The 21,549-nt window shown below is 36.6% G+C and overlaps 1 protein-coding gene across 9 annotated transcripts in view; it reads right to left on the bottom strand.

The window, feature by feature from the left end:
* CEP128 (centrosomal protein 128) overlaps nt 1–21,549 on the bottom strand; it is a 479,221-nt gene that overhangs the window by 367,573 nt on the left and 90,099 nt on the right. The window lies entirely within an intron of this gene.

The raw sequence follows: 21,549 nt of genomic DNA, 5'->3' as shown, positions 1-21,549 counted from the left end.
AACAATTTTCTTGGAAACAAATTTTACAGCCTGCAGAAATAACAGTATTTACAAGTTATATTATCTGTTCATCTATTCTTGATATGATACCAAAAACCAGTTGACTACCTTTTCAAATTCTGGAAAAAAAAAAAAATCAAGGTAGAAAGATGCTGGTTGCATCATTATTGCATGTATGACATTTTATCACAACATATAACTGGCTCTTCAAACCTTACTTCACATACAGCAAAAAAAAGTATTCTTTTTTTCTCTCTCTTTAATAAATATTTTTTCCTTTTAACTTTCTTCCTTTTTTCCTTTTGATTTTTTTTCCCATTTTTCTCTCTTTAATAAAATGAAGAAAAGGAACTTTACAAAAATACAAACTTCAAAACTTAACCACAAAAGTGTTTGTTTTGGTTTGTATCTATGTTAAAACAAAATTAAACTTGAGAAAAAAGTTTATACTAAGAGCAATCTTTCATCTAAAAAACAATCCATTTGTTTAAAAAAATGTTTGACACTTTGAGCATTTAGACTTAAAAAGGTACATGTGTGGAGACCATCAAAATTGAGAAAAGCCAAATTTCCAGATCTCTTTTCCAACAAGTTCTATGATGCTCAAAAGAAAAATTATTTTTAGGCAAACAGCAAAACATGATAAAACTGTTGTTTTGAAACAAATATAATCAATCACATTTCGATTTCATTTACTCACATATCCCACAAATATCTCCAAAGCGCATAAACATGTGTATACAGAATAACCATGGACCCCTATCCATGAGATTACTGCTCCCTCTACACGGCTCCTACTCTCACTAATAAAAACAATTAAAGAAAAAGGCAGAGTTGTTGGTTAGTTGCTAAGTTGTGTCTGACTCTTTTGCAACCCCATTGACTGTAGCCTGCCAGGCTCCTCTGTCCATGAGATTTTCTAAGCAAGAATACTGGAGTGGATTGCCATTTCCTTCTCCAGGTGATCTTCCCAACCCAGGGACTGAACCCGAGTCTCCTGCACTGGCAGGTGGAATTTTCACCACTGAGCCAGCAGGGAAACCCAAAAATGCAGAGTAGTTTTGGTTTGAGTATAAATAATGTAATAATACTTGAGAGTGCTGTGGTCATTCTTCTTCTTCTTACATAAAGTAAATGTTAATATATTCTACATACTAAATACTTATATTTAATTTTTATGAAAATTCCATGAGTTATCATTAAAGCCATTTTATTAAGAGGGAAGCTGGAGTTACAAAGAATTGAATACTTTGCTCAAGGTCATTCATCTAGTTCATGACAGAGACAGGAAGTAGATTCGGGCTGTCTGCCTCTTAACCCTGAATGGTATTGCCTCTCCATGTTGAAATAACAGTATTAAGCACAGAGTGAATATGAAGACTAAATAATTTGATACTTTTAAAGCATTAAAAGGGGACTTCCCAGGTGGCTCAGAGGTAGAGAATCCACCTGCCAGTGCAGGAGATGCAGGAGACATGGGTTTGATCCTTGGGTCAGGAAGATTCCCCTGGAGAAGGAAATAGCAACCCACTCCAGTTCCAGTTGTTCTTGCCTGGGAAATCCTATGGACAGAGGAGCCTGGTGGGTTGCAGTCCATGGGGTCACAAGAGAGTAGGACATGACACAGTGATTAAACATCAACAATCATGATTACAAAACTGCTAACAATTGATAAAGTATTACAAATCATAACATTTTTCAGGTAGCTACCAAGTGATTTTGATGTTTGATGCTTGTTCTTTATTGTAAGTTAAGTAAAATTTGTAATAATACTTACTTATATATGTATAACCTACTTGTTTTTGGCTAGTGGGATGTGTTTAGAAATTTTTCCTGAAAAAATTATCCTAGAAATTTGAGAATTACTGCATCTCTATTCTTTCCTTGCTTCTTCAGTCTAATTCCACCTAGTGTGTGTGTGTGTGTGTGTGAGAGAGAGAGAAAGAGGGAGAGGGAAGGAGGGAAAATTTGAAGAAAAAAAGATACAAATTATTGCTATATTTTTCATGAATTCATTTAATAATATTTGAACTATCTTATTCCCCAACATCATCATTCCAACCTAGCCACCCCTCACCTTTTTTTTTCTTTAGTAAGTGAAACTTAGTTGGTTATCTTTTCAATACTTTTTCTTTGAACTTTTAAAAACCAGCCTGGGCTTTTCCACAGGGAGGAGACTTCTTCAGGCAGATGATAAGTTTGATCAAATTATAAACAGTCAGGCTCCCCAGGCTCCCCTTCTGGATTCAAACTCCTAAGCAGAAGCCATTTCAAATGGGTATGCACTGAAGGCCCACCCAAGCCAGGTGGCATCACTTAAGGCCATAAAAAACTTCCAGAAAGATGAGCCTGTCCCAAATATGAGAGTCATTCACTTCCAAAGCCAAATTCAAAATCCACCTTGGAAGACTCTTCAACCTTCAGCCAGTAGCTGCTAACGTCCTTCCAGTAAGATTTTGTACATCTTCATGTTTCAAACTGTTTCCACCTCTGCTTACTGAAAACAGAAGGAGGCACCTTTATAAACCTGGCTTAACTTCATGCCGCCACTCTAAGGAATTTAACTTACTTAAGAACTCAAACTCCAAAAATTCTCCAGGGAAGAAATGTTTCCATTTTACTAACTGGAATTAATACATTTCTGTCCTTTTCTCATGAGCTCCAAAACTTAGAATTTAAAAATCCTATCACATTTTACACCAAACAAACAAGAAAGACATATTAACATTTTCCAAGTGTTCACATACCTTAGTTTAAGTCAATTTTTTTAAAAGCTTAATTCATTTATATGCTCATTTTAACTTACACAGATAGGCATTCAAATATTCCTTGTTTATCTAGAACTTTACATTTCCAAAGAGAACTGCAAAAGGTTTGTTGTCACTATGGTATAAGCTTCAGAAAGCCAGGGACCCCATCTGTCATGATCACATTTTAACACTAACACAATTCTTGGCACATTTTAGGTGGTAAACATATGTTATTTAATGGATGAGTAAACATCCCTTTATAATTCCTGAATAACAACTGCAGTTTACAACTGGCCAACTCTGTTCATCACCTACATTAAAGTTTCCCAGATTTCTCCCACCTTTCTTAACCACTACATTTTCTCAAACACCAAGCTGTCTTTCTTTCTGAAAGAAACAATTATTATGATATAGTGATGTCGGAAAATGAATATTTATTTGGGGGTTTATGTCAAAGAGTTAATAACCCTTTCCTGTTTTCCAAAGACATCATTTTAGACTTTTCCTTAGGGAAAAAATCCTCTGAATGGTTTTATTTTTGATAATTCAGATTTACAGTACAATTGTAAAGACAGCTTAGAATTCCCATATATCTTTCACCTAGCTTTCCCTAAAATTAACATCTTACATAACAATGGTAGGTTTATCAAAACAAAGATGTCAAAACTGTTACAAAACCATTCAACTACAGGTTTTATTCAACTTATCATATGGTCTTTATTCAAGACACTTCAGAGCATCTTATCTCTTTAGTCTCCTCTGATCTGGGGAAGTTTTTCAATCTTTTCTTCCTTTTACGATTTCAGTATTTTCAAAGAGAAAATACTTCAAGTATCTTCAAGACAGATATTTCATAGAACATCCTTCAATATGGGTTTTTCTGATGTCTTCTCATAATTAGACAGAGCTCATAAATATGGGAACAGAATATCCAAAGGTAAGTGCCCTTCTCAGAGCATTACGCTGTAGGGAACATGATAACATGACTCAGGACTAGCAAGGATAACCTTGATCACTTGTTTAGTGCAGGGTGGTAGCTGCCAAATCTCCCTGCCATAAAGTTAGTATTCTTTCCTTTTCAGACCCTGTTAGAAGCAAGTCATTAAGTCCAGCCCACAATCAAAGGGAGAAGAGTTAAGCTCCACTTCCCAGTGGGAGAATATCAAAGAATATGTGGAAATACCTTAAAATCACTAAAGTAATATTCTGGTAGACAATTTGAGCTGTGCAAGTATGCTTAAATTTCACCCACCAATTTAAGCTTAAAATCAGACCTAATGTAACATTACCAGTATGTTTTTGGCCTACAAAATGCAACCCAGATTCCTGATATGTTAACTCACAGGCCAGTGCTCACTGCTAAGTAGAAAGTTGAACCCCTCTGCACTCTCCTCCAGATAACCTACCTGCACCAAAAACATTAATGGGTAATGTAGAATTTATGAAAGACCATATCAGTGGATGGAGTACACTCGTCAAGTCTCCATCTAATCCTAATTCTCCTATTTTACTCATCAGGAACTCTCTTTCTCCCCAGTTCTCCTCCATCTTTCTTCAGCTTCATTGTTTGGTTTCTTTTCAGCTTCTAGATATTCCCAAATGGCTTCTAAATATCCCTCCCCAAGTTATACAGAGCAATGTGCTCTATTCCAGTTCTCAACTTTGAACACTTATACTGGTTACCATGTCCAACATCCCCGCTTTCCTCACTCCATAAAGAAAAGTTACCAGGATCCAGGATCCCCTTACAGGGCAGTTGGCAAATAATTACTTTTCATTCTCATCACATCAGTTCAGTCACTCAGTCGATTCCAACTCTTTACTACCCCATGGACTGCAGCACACCAGGCTTCCCTGTCCATCACCAACTCCTGGAGCTTGCTGAAACTCATGTCCATCGAGTCGATGATGCCATCCAACCATCTCATCCTCTGTCATCCCCTTCTCCTCCTGCCTTCAATCTTTCCCAGCATCAGGGTCTTTTCCAATGAGGCAGTTCTTCATATGAGGTGGATTGGAGTTACAACTTCTGCATCAGTCCTTTCAATGAATATTCAGGACTGATTTCCTTTAGGATTGACTGGTTTGATCTCCTTGCTGTCCAAGGGACTTTCAAGGGTCTTCTTCAATACCAAGTTCAAAAGTATCAATGCGCTCAGCTTTCTTTATGGTCCAACTCTCACATCCATACATGACTACTGGAAAAACCATAGCTTTGTCTAGACGGTTTTAATATGCTGTCTCTGCTTTTTAAGCCTCTGCTTTTTAATATGCTGTCTAGGTTGGTCATAGCTTTTCTTCCAAGGAGCAAGTGTCTTTTAATTTCAAGGCTGCCGTCACCATCTGCAGCAATTTTGGAGCCCAAGAAAATAAAGTATGTCACTGTTTCCATTGTTTCCCATCTATTTGCCAACAAGTGATGGGATTGGATGCCATGATCTTAGTTTTTTGAATATTGAGTTTTAAGCCAGCTTTTTCACTCTCCTCTTTCACTTTCATCAAGAGACTCTTTAGTTCCTCTTCACTTTCTGCTATAAGGGTGGTGTTATCTGCATATCTGAGGTTATTGATATTTCTCCGGGAAATCTTGATTCCAGCTTGTGTTTCATCCAGCCCAGCATTTCTCATGATGTACTCTGCATATAAGTTAAATAACCAAGGTGACAATATACAGCCTTGACATACTCCTTTCCCAATTTGGAACCAGTCCATTGTTACATGTCCAGTTCTAACTGTTGGCTTCTTGACCTGCATACAGATTTCTCAGGAGGCAGGTCTGGTATTCCCATCTCTTGAAGAATTTTCCAGAGTTTGTTGTGTCATCAATGAAGCAGAAGTAGATGTTTTTCTGGAACCCTCTTGCTTTTTTGATGATCCAGTGGATTTTGGCAGTTTGATCTCTGGTTCCTCTGCCTTTCCTAAAACCAGCTTGATTAGCTGGACATTCTCGATTCACATACTGTTGAAGTCTAGCTTGAAGAATTTTGAGCATTACTTTGTTGCGTGTGAGATGAGTGCAATTGTGCAGTAGTTTGAGCATTCTCTGGCATTGCCTTTCTTTGGGATTGGAATGAAAACTGACCTTTCCAGTCCTGTGGCCACTGCTGAGTTTTCCAAATTTGCTGGCATATTGAGTGTAGCACTTTCACAGCATCATCTTTTAGGATTTGAAATAGCTCAACTAGAATTCCATCACCTCCACTAGCTTTTGTTTGTAATGATGCTTCCTAAGGCCCACTTGACTTCGGACTCCAGGATGTCTGGCTCAAGCTGAACAATCACACCATTGTGGTTATGTGGGTTATTGAGATCTTTTCTGTGTATTCTTCTGTGTATTCTTGCCACCTCTTCTTAATCTCTTTTGCTTCTGTTAGGTTCATACCATTTGCGCCCTTTATTGAGCCCATCTTTGCATGCCATGCTCCCTTGGTATCTCTAATTCTCTTGAAGAGATCTCTAGTCCTTCCCATTGTGTTGTTTTCCTCTATTTTTTTCCACTGATCACTTAGGAAGGCTACGTTCTCATACTAATAGGTATTTAATTTTTGTATCTTATAATTAGTATAAATGTTAGTCATTTTACTTGATGTGAAAGGAATATCAGTAAGTTGAACTTTAATCAAATTGTGTTTCCTAGTACATGGACTTATGCCCTCAGTCCAGTTGCTCAGTCATGTCCGACTCTTTGAGACCCCATGGACTGCAGCACACCAGGCCTCCCTGTTCATCACCAACTCCCGGAGCTTGCTCAAACTCATGTCCTTTGAGTTGGTGATAACATCCAATCATCTCATCCTCTGTCGTCCCCTTTTCCTCCTGCCTTCAATCTTTCCCAGCATCAGGGTCTCTTCCAATGAATCAGTTCTTCGCATCAGGTGGCAAAAGTATTGGAGCTTCAGCTTCAGCATCAGTCCTTCCAGTGAATATTCAGGACTGATTTCCTTTAGGATTATGCCCTAGAAAAACATAATTCTTCTGAAAGTCAACTATTTTGTTTTTAAATTTGAATTTCCATATATGAGCTGGTTGAATAAAAGAATCTCTAATTCTCTTGGATATCTAAGAATCTGCAATAATACTTTCCTCCTCACTTTCCAGTTAATTTTATCACTTTTCCAAAATAACATATGTTTCTATTGTAGCTCTACTTTATGTCTAAAACATCATCTAATGCCTTTCTTATTTCTCCTTTTATTCTAAGGCAGGGATCCCCAAACTCCAAGGTCTAATGGTTGATGAACTGAGGTGGAACTGATGTAATATTAATAGAAATAAAGTGCACAATAAATGTAATTGCTTCAGTCATCACGAAACCATCCCCACTCCAACCCCAGTATGTGGAAAAATTTTCTTCCATGAAACTGGTTCCCGGTACCAAAAGGTTAGGGACTGCTCCTCTAAGGATATTTAAGTCTCAGAAAACTGAGGCAACGAGAACTTAAACTTTATTGTTTTCACTGGAGGAGCAAAAGTGAGGTATTGAGAAGCAACCCAAAGAAAATTACTCTATTTCAACCATATTATTTAGAAATCTCGTTAACTTAAAACATTATTTCTACTACCTATACAACATAAGCCAGTAAACAAGTAACACACAAGCAATATTCTAGCCCAAAACGCTGAACCTATTTTCTACATTTTCTACATTAGTTTAAAATGAAAGACCAAAAGAGGTCTAACTCTTAAGACCTAGTAAATAGATACATTAATGCACTTTAAATTTTGGAAACACAGGTAACAGTCAAAGAGAAATAGTTTAACATTAACTAAATCAAAATTACAAGTCATTTCTTTAAACCTTAGTAACAAACTTTAATTCATTTACTACCTCTTTTAAAAATGAAAGGCCACACTGGATTTCTTTTCCATTTGACTTAGATCAAGCAACTTAGAATTATATTGAAAACTGACCCAGTAAAAGTAGTTATAAAGAGGAAAAAAATTCACAAGCCAATGAATTTCTATTACTGTGTTATTTTGCCCTTTAAAACTTGTTTTTTTTCTTAAAAGCAGTTTAGCTATAAAGCTATCATGTGCCCTGCTTCTGGATTCAGATTGTCTTTTACATATTTAAGATCACAGCAACAACACTGGCCTTAATAGAGGGTCCCTAGAGCACATTTAAACCTTTAATAACAACTTTTCTTCTTTTCCTTAAGTGTGCCTATTTCCATTAAAAAGACTAACATAGTGAGTTTTGTACAACTTATGTTCTTTAGAGGCTGATACTTCTGAATTCTCACAGTTAAATATAATCAAAAAAAAAAAAAAAAAAAGGAGTCTTTCCTTTAAAAGAATAGGGGAAAGGGGAAAAAGAAAATGTTTGCAGACATTTCATCTGACCAAAAAACTCCCACAACTTTGACAATAGGCATGTTTATCAAGAGGTTCTAAAAAATAACACACTCAAAAATGTAGAACAAATAAGGAACTAAAGGCCTTTTGTCTACTTTAAATGGACCAGCAAAGCCTGGGTAAGAATGATGGAGCTGGAATGAAATAAAGGTCACATGTTAATTACCCACACAGGCCACTGAAATTTCAAAAAACAATCATGAGCATAAGCCATCCTGTCTCACCCTAGTCACTCAGCAGTGCTACAACTGCACGCCATTGGTTACAAGAGCAAGAATATGCGGATGACAAACCAACAGTTTTCACCGGTAAGCTAAAAGGACTACAGAAAAACAAGTCTGTGCTCATACTGAACAACAGGTCTGTAATAGTATATTAAAGGTACAAACGTTTAAGTCATATTTTCTTTTTCTCCAGTAAAAATGAAAAATGAAAAAGTCATATTACTGAAAATTATAACAGTTGCTCTTAATATACATGTGTGTATGTATTTATATATGTGTATATATATTTGTGTTTATATATATATATATTTTTTTTTTTAACCCTTATTTTTTAGAGTGGTTTTAAGTTCACAGTCAAATTAAGAGGAAGGTACAGTTCCCACATACCCTTAGTCCACATACAGGCATAACCTCCCCAATTATCGACATCCTCCAACAAAATGGTACATTTGTTACAAGTAATGAACCTAAATTGATGCATTATAATAACCCAAAGTTCATGGGTTACATAAGGTTCACTTGCTGTCATACATTCTATGGGTTTGGACAAATGTATAATGACAAGTGTGCATCATTATAGTGTCATAAACAGTAATTCCACTATCCTAAAAAAGTCCCCTGTGATCCACCTATTCATCTCTCCCCTCTCTACCCCAACTTGATGCTCTTTACTATCTCCATATTTTCCCCCCAGAAAGTCATTTAGTCAAAATCATACAATCTGTGATCTTTTCAAACTAGCTTCTTTCACATAGTAATATGCCTTTAAGGTTCTTCTATATCTTTTCATGACTTCATAAGTCATTTACTTTTTATAATTGTTCATGTAAGTACAAAATAAAAATCAGGAAATATTTTAAACTTCATAATATAGTAATTGTGGTTGTTGTTTAGTCGCTAAGTCATGTCCTACTCTTTTGCAACCCCACGGACTGTAGCCCGTCAGGCTCCTTTGTTCATGGGATTTCCCAGGCAAGAATACCAGAGAAGGTTGCCATTTCCTTCTCCAGGGGATCTGCCTGATCCAGTGATTGAACTCACATTCCCTGCATTGGCAGGTAGATTATTTACCACTGAGCCACCATATTTTGATGCCAATTAGACCACATAAGCTATAAATTGAAGTTGTAAGTTGTTTATATTTATGTATTTTAAAAAATCAAAAGCTTTAGGGACATGTTATATTTCACATCAAAGAAAAACATTATTAAGTACTCAGTATGTATAAAACACTATAATTGGAACCTGACTTGAGTGGAATTTTTTAAAAGACAAAAGTCTGCTATTTCCAAAATTCTCTTCTGTAAACCTAAATCATAGCTCCAAAACTATCAAACATCAATAGAAAAATACATATTTTGAAAAGGAATATATATGCATAATACAGCAGGATTTTATTGCTCATAACTAGTACTACTCATTTAAATTAACATAGATTTTATTTCTATCAAGTTCTGTGAATTTCTAAATTTTGTTTTTTCCTAAATCAAGTCAGAGATTCCTCCCACATGAAAACTAGCTAAAGTCATGGAAAATTTTAGCCTTTAAGTTCATCCAGTTGGGGATTATCTGTGCCAACAAAAACCATAACAAAACAAACAAAAAAAAATTAAGTTTCTTTTCAAGGCAGAAAACAATACATTCATCTTCTAAATCCCTGAGCCAATATCTAACTCAAAGACAGCAGAGTGAATATTACTTAAATTGTTCAAAGAAATTTATTTTCAGCCATAACCAAGGAACAAAAATTCTATACCAACATCTATGATTTTAAAACACTTAAATAAGTGAAAGTAGAACTGTGTGAGAGAAGTCCAAGGGAATCGGATACTGATCATTACCACTGTGACACCATATAGATTTGGGGGAAAGCAAAGGGGAAGATTCTAAAACCCTGCTGCCAGCTGAACTACGTGTATTTTCCATACTGAAGCAGTAAGCACATAGTGAGGAGTCACAAGTTGCAGTCATTCCTTTTTTCAAAGAGTAGAGTAATACCAAGTGGTTAAGCAAGATTTATCAGTAGTTAAGCACACTGCTATAACTTCTGATGGTAAGCAAAGTCTTAAATAATGTTCTTTAAAGATACCTGAGGTCTTGACAGCATAAAACTCAAAGCTTCTGTTTGAGAATGGCCTAGATGTCTTTTCTTTTTTCTTCTTCTTTTTATCATATGGTGATTATGATTTCAGGAATCCAAAGAGCTTTCATAGGAACTACTGTGGTAGGACAGATGGGTACATATTATGGACCTATTTTCTCTGATGAATAAACAAACTCATTGCTTCCATTACATTCATATTTATGGAGGCTGTGACTGGTTAGGATGTCCTGTGCCAAAGAAGTCAACCGAGGTCATGGGTTCAATCACCATGAGAGCCAATTCCCTTTGCTCTCTTGCATGGCCAGTGTCTTTACCCTAAACTTTAGCCCAAGGCCACATGGAAGACTAAGTAGGCCAGAGACCATGGATGAATCAGTGAAAATCCACGACCATGACTATAAAAATAACTCAAAAGTAAAACCCCTATTGACTAGCATCAGGATTTCACTCTTCAGACATTATTAAATTTGCCAATCTGCAAAACAAAACCTTAATCATTGCCTACAAAGTTGGTACGCTGAAAAGACATACAAGTCTTTTGACTTCTTTAATTCAAAAGCAACAACGGTAATGAGTATTACCCTCCTAAATGCCATTGCTTTTACTGGAATGGATTTTATTTTTATGCAACCTTTTACTTAATAAAAATCTTGCAAGTAAAGTTAAATGTGAGCCCAACAAGTGTACTTTCCAGGATTTCCTTCAAATTCAAAAAGCAACCACTCTTAGTGGAGGGTCTGTTTTTATCTGAGTAGTTCCCTCTCAAAAAAGAGACACATAGTTTTATTAGAAATCCCAGAGCAATATGATACTTTGTTTGACTTTCTAAATGCAGGCCCATGGAGTTAGAAATATTGACAAACAGAAGATAATAGATAATTATGGAAATTTAATTTGGAATTTCTCAAGTTTTAGGTGTATTTGCGCAGAATGCTCTATAAATATACAACATCCTTCACTGTTCATAGTTAGAAGATATTATTTTATGCCTTTGAATTGCAGGGTGGGGGCATTGTTTTGTTTTGTTTTTTACTTTTCTAATCAAAATAAAACAGTACCAAGCCTATGAATAAGCCTATCTGTAGCAAAGTCATCTTTGTTTGCACAATATTACTATGCACTCAGTAGCTGCCCAATAAATATTAATTGATAACGATGGAAAAGGGCTTTATAAACAGATGGTCTAGTATAAATTTGCTGAAAATGTGAATAAAAACATTCCACTCTTCAAGAAAAGCATAAAGTAGAAATTAAACAAGTCCTGCACTCAGAAAACCTCAGTCTATTATCAGACAGCTGTTTAGTCAACAAGAACACAAACATTTTTCATTATCATCATAGCATTTATAGCATTAAATGTCTATTTGCATATGGTCCCTGAACAGATTTAAGTTAGCAGTATTTGTCATAATTTGCAGAGATAATATTGATGAGAAAAAATAAGCACACATAAAAAAATGTGATTAAACATTACTTTGAGATCTAGTCATATGTAGTATGAACATAAAATATGTGTCAGACTTAAATGCAACTCATAGAAGCAATATGGGTAGTTATTTATAAATAAATAAGAGAATATGAGATGATATACAAGAACACCTAAGCAGATGTGTAAAGAACAGGTGAAACAAAGAATGAGGCAGAGGCCATAGTGGCCCTAATAGAATTAGTGACTATTCAATAACCTAGAGAGCAAACGATTAGGAAAGAAGAAACAAAAAATTATATGAGGACTTACTTCAACAAGGGTACGACCAAGGAAACTATAAGCACAGTGAACAACCCAGAAGGACATGCCGAAAAACACACATAATTCAAAACCACTTGAATAATTAAATGTAAGTTAGTATATATGGGAGAATTTTGGAGAAAAATAGTTGAAACGGGAAGTGAAAGAGGATGGAAAGTGTAAGTATGTAATACATAATAGCCTTAGGTATTATTTTTTAATAAAGCAAAAAGCCTAACAAGACATAAGCATTAATTATCTAGAAATAAGACTGTAAGAATTTTAGGACAACTTACACCTACACATCATCTCACAGAACCGCTCCCTTCAAAAGAATCCAAAGGCCTTAAGCAGCATGCTAACAGTTGACACATTACCTATTCTCTGATGTGGAATACATTTCTAATGTTCAACTTTCATCTTATCAATATTAAATAGTATATTAAATAATAGGTTCCTGAAAAATAGTATCAAAATGAAACTATCTTTAATCTGGTTAGCTATTAATCTCAGTATTTCCCAATACAAAAAAGATAACATGGCTGGTAGAGACTTGTCTCTGATATCTACCATTCATGCAGGAAATTTGCTCTGTGAATGAAAACTCAAGTACTGAGTAAATATAAGGTCGAAAGAGACAACATCCAAGATCTCTTCCAACTTCTGTAAGAAGTTTCAGTTCAGTTCAGTCGCTCAGTCGTGTCCGACTCTTTGCGACCCCATGAATCGCGGCACACCAGGCCTCCCTGTCCATCACCAACTCCCAGAGTTCACTCAAAACTCACGTCCATCAAGTCGGTGATGCCATCCAACCATCTCATCCTCTGTCGTCCCCTTCTCTTCCTGCCTTCAATCTTTCCCAGCATCAGGGTCTTTTCCAATGAGGCAGTTCTTCACATCAGGTGGCCAAAGTATTGGAGTTTCAGCTTCAGTATCAGTCCTTCCAATGAATATTCAGGACTGATTTCCTTTAGGATTGACTGGTTTGATCTCCTTGCTGTCCAAGGGACTTTCAAGGGTCTTCTTCAATACCAAGTTCAAAAGCATCAATGTACTCAGCTTTCTTTATGGTTCAACTCTCACATCCATATATGACCACTGGAAAAACCATAGCCTTGACTAGATGGACCTTTGCTGGCAAAGTAATGTCTCTGCTTTTCAATATGCTATCTAGGTTGGTCATAACTTTCCTTCCAAAGAGTAAGCGTCCTTTAATTTCATGGCTGCCATCACCATCTGCAGTGATTTTGGAGCCCCCAAAAATATAGTCTGACACTGTTTCCCCATCTATTTCCCATGAAATGATGGGACCAGATGCCATGATCTTAGTTTTCTGAATGTTGAGCTTTATTTAAGACAACTTTTTCACTCTCCTCTTTCACTTTCATCAAGAGACTTTTTAGTTCCTCTTCACTTTCTGCCATAAGGGTGGTGTCATCTGCTTATCTGAGGTTATTGATATTTGTCCTGGCAATCTTGATTCCAGCTTGTGTTTCATCCAGCCCAGCATTTCTCAAGATGTACTCTGCATATAAGTTAAATAAGCAGGGTGACAATATACATCCTTAGGGGAAAAAAAAACATTTCCTACAGGCAGAATATTTAAAGTGTTTTGGTGTCATCTGAAAGGATCAATGCCTATAAAACAGACCTTATGTTAAATAAGAGAGTGGGTGGACGTGGGAGGAAAGGAGAGAAATCAAGAGAAAGACTAATGAAGACTAAGGAACACTGTATGTCTGGGACCTGCACGTTTCCAGCTGTGCCAAATAGCGTTCAACCAACTCTGAAAGACAAACCCCATAATAACCAATCATCCTTTTCCATCTATTTCCTTTCTTTCAGCATGTTGACATTAATGGATTTTTCACAACCTTACAGAAAAGTGTTTAACCTTGCAAAAAAAAGAGTAATCCACAGGTAATGAACATAAAAGAGAGAAGAAAATAATTAGCATGGCATAAAATGATAAGAGAAACAGCAATGTTTTGAATCAACAGTATAGTGGGTCTGAATTTAAATAAGGATTTCAGCCACAGATTGGTAAAGTGCTTCTTACACAGCAATAAGCAATAGAGTAGAATCATATTCATAAAAGATCTGCCTAAAATGATTTGAAAATGCACAGTCTCAGTAAAAATGCCATCTCTTTCACTCAAATTTTCCCAAAGGGCAGAGAAAGGGTAACTATTTCCCCTACGGGCTACTCTGGAGTCTTGGCAAAGCTGAAATAACACACCAAATTACACTCATTGTTAACATTTCTACTTTCCCAACTGAACTGGGAGCCCAAAAGCACAATAGATCATTTTAAGAGCCTTTAAATCCCTAGTCCCCAGCACAGCACCTGGCACGTGGTAGGTCCGTGAGGGTACTGGCCAAATGAATATTTCATAATGAATAGCTTATAACATTCATTCAAGAGACACTTACTGGGCCTATGGCAGGCACTGTTTTAGGCACTGGAGATACAGCAATGAGTACGACAGACCAAGTGCCTGCCTTCTGCTCAGAGGGAGAGACGGCAGACAGATGGCAAACAAGGAAAAGTATTATAAAGAAAAAACTGCAGCCAGATAAGGAGCTCAGGAGGGAAAAGGGGGATATATTATGTAGGCTAATTAATAAGGCTTTTCTGAAGTAGAGCTGTGAATGACAAGATGGTGTATGCAATGCAACTGCTTTCCAAGTTGAAAATCCTTGGCTCTGGGAATGGAAAGTACACATGTCCAGAAGCGGAAGGGTGCCTGGCCTATCCTTGGAAAAGCAAGGCCAGGGTAACTGCCCTAGATTAAGTAATTAGGCAAAGTAGAAGAACAATAGAACACCAGGGTAAGATGGCAGGCAGGGACCACATCAGAGGGTCCTTGTAGGCTGAAGACTTTAGACTTCATCCTGAACAAGATAAGGAAAGCACTGAGGGTTTTGAAGAAAGAAGTAACATTACCTGATTCTATGGGGAAAAGATTGCAAGGAGGTTAAGAAGGGAAGCAAGGAGGTTACTCCACTACCCCAAGCAGGAAACAATAGTGCCCACAAGATCAAGATAATAAGTCAGGGTAGAAGTGATAGACGGGTGAGTTGTTAGCAATTAAGATAATATTTTCAAGACAGAGTTGACAAAATTTAATAATGAACTGGATATAAAGAATGGGAGGAATGGAGAAGGCAAGGCCATAAAAGATACATACAAAAAAGTTATAAAATTAAAATTATTTTACTATCAAGATGAATAGCCATATTTTTCAGAAGAAATAAATCATATGAGGTACTCTTAGGATGAGCCACACAAAGGTTTAGCACCTTCTCTACAAGTTCACGAGTCAGAAGGGGAAGGATCAGGAAATGGGGCTCCAGAGACCAAGTCTGCCCAGGCTTTCCAGTTCTGATTCACAGCATCACTCCAACTTGATCTCCACATCCAAGATGGATACAGGAGAGCAAGGCTTCACTTTCTCAACCTCAGATAATAAACATGAAATGGCGTAGCTTTTTCTCACTGCCATATGAAGCCCATCAAAGAACTACATAAGAAGGTAATAGCTGCAAATACTATTCTAACATGACCATAATACAGACAAGGATATGTTAGAAAAACCTAAGCAGTTTCTCATTTCTTGGGCAATAAATAAACCTAAAGAGGTAGTATTAAAAAAGAAAGAAAGAAAGGATTCAGGGTACTAAACAGAAATGTAAATTCACTAGAAATGCAATGAGTCATGATGGAGCTATAAAAAATGCTTTTCTACTAACAAGTAAAGAAAACAAACAAGATTAACCAAATGAAAAACAAACAACATTAGAATATCAGTGGAAAATGAATATAACTGGGGTGAGAAGACAACAGGGGGCAAAGGCAGTGATTACTAAGAAGAAAATAATCATTAGGAAATCCTGTTTTAGAGACTGTATCTTTGGAATACTTCTGTATAGCTTAGAAATATGAAACCTGGAAATGGCACAAGACTATATGATCCCAGAGAAATAAATTCTCATTTCAAATTGTAGTCTCTAATTGTTTTACTATACATAAAAAGATTTTTCCTTAGTGGGAGGGAAAGAGAGAGAAAGAAAGGAAATATAACTCTGAATAGAAAGTATGAAAGAAACTAACAAAAAGGCATAGAAAGGACAATTTTAGTGTTAAATTTAGCAGATGTCTTAATATGTACTACTCCATATGTCATATTTTATTTTTCAATAGTAGAAAGCAACACTGTTTCAAATTTAAGTTTCAAATAGCAGTAGTTAAATAATTAGATTTTTTTCCAGTTGCAATATTTGTGCCAAGTGCACTTTTAGGGAGCCATAAGAGATGAGGAATGTGTATATACTATAACCATTTTTCAGCAAAGTTTAGCAACTTTAATAAACGATGCCTGCAGTGTCGCAATTAATGGTTCAATACTGACGACTAGTGGCCAAAAACATATAGTAATGCCATTACCAGGAATCCTATGATTTTTATCATCTAAATTTGAAACACTTGATGAAACTTATGTGAGAAACCTTAAAAGAACTTCCCTTAAAAACTTCTTGACAATTGCATAAGAAAAAATTGTATCTGAAAAGTCTCTTAAAAAACCTTTTCTGTCCATTATTTGCAATATCCACAAACCCAAGCCAATAAGCACCTGCTATTGACCCCTAATGGGAACAACTTGGTAAAGTGTCCTTTTATCCACATCCACACAGCTGAATTAACGTAGTTTCAAAAACCCATAATTATTTCAACAGGTCCTACTTTTATATTTCATGAATCTGTGTAGTGCTAAGTATTATCTAACTTTGTTAGATACAAAGAAGAAATCCAACTATTCTAAATTTTCAACGTATTAATACTCTGAAAAGCAGTAACCTACTATATCAAAATGGCCATTTTCAAACGTTGAAATATTTAAAACTTAATTGTGATTGTCTGAATTCTTGAAGAATATTTATGGGATTCGGGTTAAATCTTTTAAACGGTTATATATTATACTTCAAAAAAGTTAAAACTTGTAAGACAAGAGGGCATAATAACTTGTATAGAAATACAGACCATTAACACAAATGGACCATATTACTAGTGATTTAATGCCATTATTTTATTATGTTATGTTTCCACTTTTAGGTTTCATTTTCAGGAGTCATTAAGTCAGAAAAACAATATGGAATTTCTAAAAAATGAAAATCACTCGCAAAGTAAAGGACTGTTTTTAAAAGATACATTAATGCCTGGTTTTATTACAGTTTACAAGACACTGCTTATCTATTAATATATCCTGACAATTAAAGTGTGTGGTTTTTTTTTCTGATCAAGAAAAAAAGTTAAACTTTGCAGATGTGTACTTTCTTCCTTGCAAGAATAAGAGCCACAGAATAATACAAAAATGTATACAGACCTTGGAAAGAAACTTTCTATCAAGAATGTTATATGCAGCTAAATGGTTATTTACATTTGAAAGCAGTCATTTTTCAACAACTATTCACAGAATATCTGTTGTATGATAAACACGGTACTATGTGCCCCAGAAATGATGGGCAAAAGGGCATGATGGGCAAAGTTCCTACCAATGGAGGAAGAAATAAAATCACATAAGTAGTTATGCCATATAGAGGGGAAGACATACAACACAGGTAAACAAATCACAACTATAGGTGACGTGTGGTAATAGTAAAAGGGCTGCCCAGTTGACGCTAGTGGTAAAGAACCCGCCTGTCAATGCAGGAAACAAGAGATGCAGGTCCAGTCCCTGGGTTGGGAATATCCCCTGGAGAAGGAAATAGCAACCCACTCCAGTATTCTTGCCTACAGAATCCCACGGATAGAGGAGCCTTGAGGACTACAGTCCATATGGTCACAAAGAATCAGACACGACTAAAGTGACTTCACAAGTTAATATTAAAAAATAAAGTCATATGACATAATAAGGAACAATGGGGGAGAAAAGGGCTATTTTAGAAAAGGGGGCAGGAAAGTTCTCTCTGAAGAGGTGGTAATTAAACCTGAAGGATGAAAAAGAGTAAGTTAGGCTGAGAATCAGAAGAAAAACATTCCAACAAGACAAGGAGAGGAAATCACTATGGCTGGAATTCCTTAGAAAAATTTGTAGGGTCACTCATGTACATTTAAACACAAACACAAATAGAAAAAAAATTTTTAATGGAAAATGTTTAATTTTTTTACTCATAAAATACAAAAAAAAATGATAATGGTACTAGGCTAAATGGGAAGTTTCAACAAATTTCAAAGAAATTAAAAATAAATACTAAAAAGTGTTAAAAAAAAAAAAGCATACATATATTTTAAAATTCCAAAAGGCACTCTTAAGTCTTGAATTATTGAAGAAATCATAATAGAAATTATAAAATTTAGAAGGAAACTATCATAAAATAATAGTATGTCAAAACATAGGGTAATTTGTTCATAAATTTATAGCATTAATTTTTAAAAACAGACAAGTCAATTAATTAACTTGCAAGTCTGAAAAACAGAACATCAATCCTAAAAATGAAAAATCAGAAAATAAAAGTTAAAACCAGAAGTGGATAAATTAATAAACAAAGCTAGTCAAAATGAAAACTAATAAAATAATTATATCTAGTAAGACTGATAAAGAAAAAGAGAACAAAAACTAAACAATATTAAAAGAATATAGCTTCAGAACAATCTTGAAAAAAAATACAGCAAGGCTATGATTGCTTCTTCAAATTAATATCAAAACATAACAAAATGGATAACTTACACAATCTGAAATAATCACAAAACTGAATCTAAAAAATTAAGTTTATATAATCCAAAAAACACAGAAGTTGAAAACCTTGGCCACCACAAAGACAGCAGATATCAGTGATTATGTGAGTGAATTTTAGCAAGCAGTCAAGAAATAGACAATCCTCTTAAAAAGACAGAGCCAGGGGACAGAAAAAGAAGGAACCTACCTACCTTGCTTTCATACCAAAAAGAGTAATGCAAAGAGAATTATCAGTTAACTCAATCATAAATGTAAATATAAACATACTAAAGAAAAAACTAGGAAATTAACTCAGCAATGTATAAAAAAATAATATATTATGGCCAAACGAAGTTCTCAGGAATGCAGAGAGAGCCCAGCATCAATTGATAAAAGTCAATTCCATTTAAATAAAAGAGAGGACTTTCCAGGGGACAGAGTGGATAAGAATCTGCCTGACAATGCAGGGGACATGGGTTCCATCCCTGATCCGGGAAGATCCCACAAGCCTCAGCTACTAAGCCAACGCACCACAACTACTAAGCCTACGACTACTAACTCCTGCTGCTGCTGCTGCTAAGTCGCTTCAGTTGTGTCCGACTCTGTGCAACCCCATAGATGGCAGCCCACCAGGCTCCCCCATCCCGGGGATTCTCCAGGCAAGAACACTGGAGTGGGTTGCCATTTCCTTCTCCAATGCAGGAAAGTGAAAAGTCAAAGTGAAGTCGCTGAGTCTTGTCCAACTCTTCGCGACCCCCTGGACTGCAGCCCACCAGGCTCCTCCGTCCATGGGAGTTTCCAGGCAAGAGTGCTGGCGTGGGACGCCACTGCCTTCTCCACTACTAACTCCTAGTGAGCTGCAACTACTGAGGCCCACGCGCCTAGGGCCTGTGCTCTGCAACCACAGCAACCACTGCAGTAAGAAGCCCACGCACTGCAATTAGAAAGCAGCTGCATGCAGCGGCAAAGACAGAGTGCAACCAAAAACAAAATATTTTATAAGCTCCACAATCCTCATTCATGGTTTTTTAAAAAGTCAACCTCTCTTGGCAACCTACAAATAGAAGCCAATGTTCTTTATCTGATAAAAGGACAGCGGTCAAAACCAGGCACAAACACCTTCCATAAGGTTGACACTCTAGAAGCATTTCTATAAATATCGGAATAAAACAAGGGATTCTTACTATCTTTGCTTATATTCAACACTGCGTTTGAGTTTCTAGTCAATTCAAAAATATCACAAGGAAAGAAATTAAATTGCCTTTAACTTCAAATGATATGATTAACTACCAGACCACCTTACCTGTCTCCTGAGAAACCTGTACGCAAGACAAGAAGCAACAGTTAGAACTGGACATAGAACAACGGACTGGTTCAAAGTTGAGAAAGGAGTACATCAAGGCTGTATATTGTCACTCTGCTTTAACTTGTGTGCACAGTACATCATGCGAAATGCTGGGCTGGATGACTCACAAGGTTGCCGGTAGAAATATCAACAACCTCAAATATGCAATAATACAATTCTAATGGCAGAAAGCAAAGAGGAACTAAAGAGCTTCTTGATGAGGGTGAAAGAGGAGACTGAAAAAGCTGGCTTGAAACTCAACATCCAGAAAACTAAGATCATGGAATCTGGTCCCATTGCTGCTGCTGCTAAGTCGCTTCAGTCGTGTCCGACTCTGTGCGACCCCACAGACGGCAGCCCACCAGGCTCCCCCGTCCCGGGGATTCTCCAGGCAAGAACACTGGAGTGGGTTGCCATTTCCTTCTCCAATGCAGGAAAGTGAAAAGTGAAAGTGAAGTTGCTCAGTCGTGTCTGACTCTCAGTGACCCCATGGACTGCAGCCTTCCAGGCTCCTCCGTCCATGGGATTTTCCAGGTAAGAATACTAGAGTGGGATGCCATTGCCTTCTCTATCTGGTCCCATTACTTCATGGCAAATGGATGGGGAAAAAGTGGAAACAGTGACAGATTTGATTTTCTTGGGCTCCAAATCACTGCTGATGGTGACAGCAGCCATAAAATTAAGACAATTGCTCCTTGGAAGGAAAGCTATGACAAACCTAGATGGCTAATTAAAAAGCAGAGACATCACTTTGCCAACCAATGTCCATCCAGTCAAAACTATGGTTTTTCCAGTAGTCATTTATGGATGTGAGAGTTGGACCATAAAGAAAGTTGAGAGCTGAATAATTAATGCTTTTGAATTGTGGTGCTGGAGAAGATTCTTGAGAGTCCCATGGATAGCAATTAGATCAAACCAGTCTGTCCTAAAGGAAATCAATCCTAAATGTTCACTGGAAGGGCTGATACTGAAGCTGAAGCTCCAATACTTTAGCCACCTAATGCAAAGAGCCGACTCACTGGAAAAGACCCTGATGCTGGGAAAGATTGAGGGCAAGAGGAGAAGAGGGCAACAGAGACTAAGATGGTTGGATGGCATCACTAACTCAATGCACATAAATTTGAGCAAACTCTGGGAGATACTGAGGGACAGGAAAGCCTGGCGTGCTACAGTTCATGGGGTCACAAAGAGTTGGACATGACTTAGTGACTGAACAGCAACATGATTAGCTATACAATAGACAGGATGTCATTAAAGCTATTAACAAATTATATGAACTAATAAGATCATTTAACAAAATTATTGGATAACAGAGCCAGATATAAA

This window comes from Bos mutus, chromosome 10, assembly GCF_027580195.1.
Source record: "Bos mutus isolate GX-2022 chromosome 10, NWIPB_WYAK_1.1, whole genome shotgun sequence".
NCBI classification, from domain to species: Eukaryota; Metazoa; Chordata; class Mammalia; order Artiodactyla; family Bovidae; genus Bos; species Bos mutus.
The sequence above is the reverse complement of the archived record's forward strand: the minus strand, read 5'-3'. Positions and strand labels throughout refer to the sequence as shown.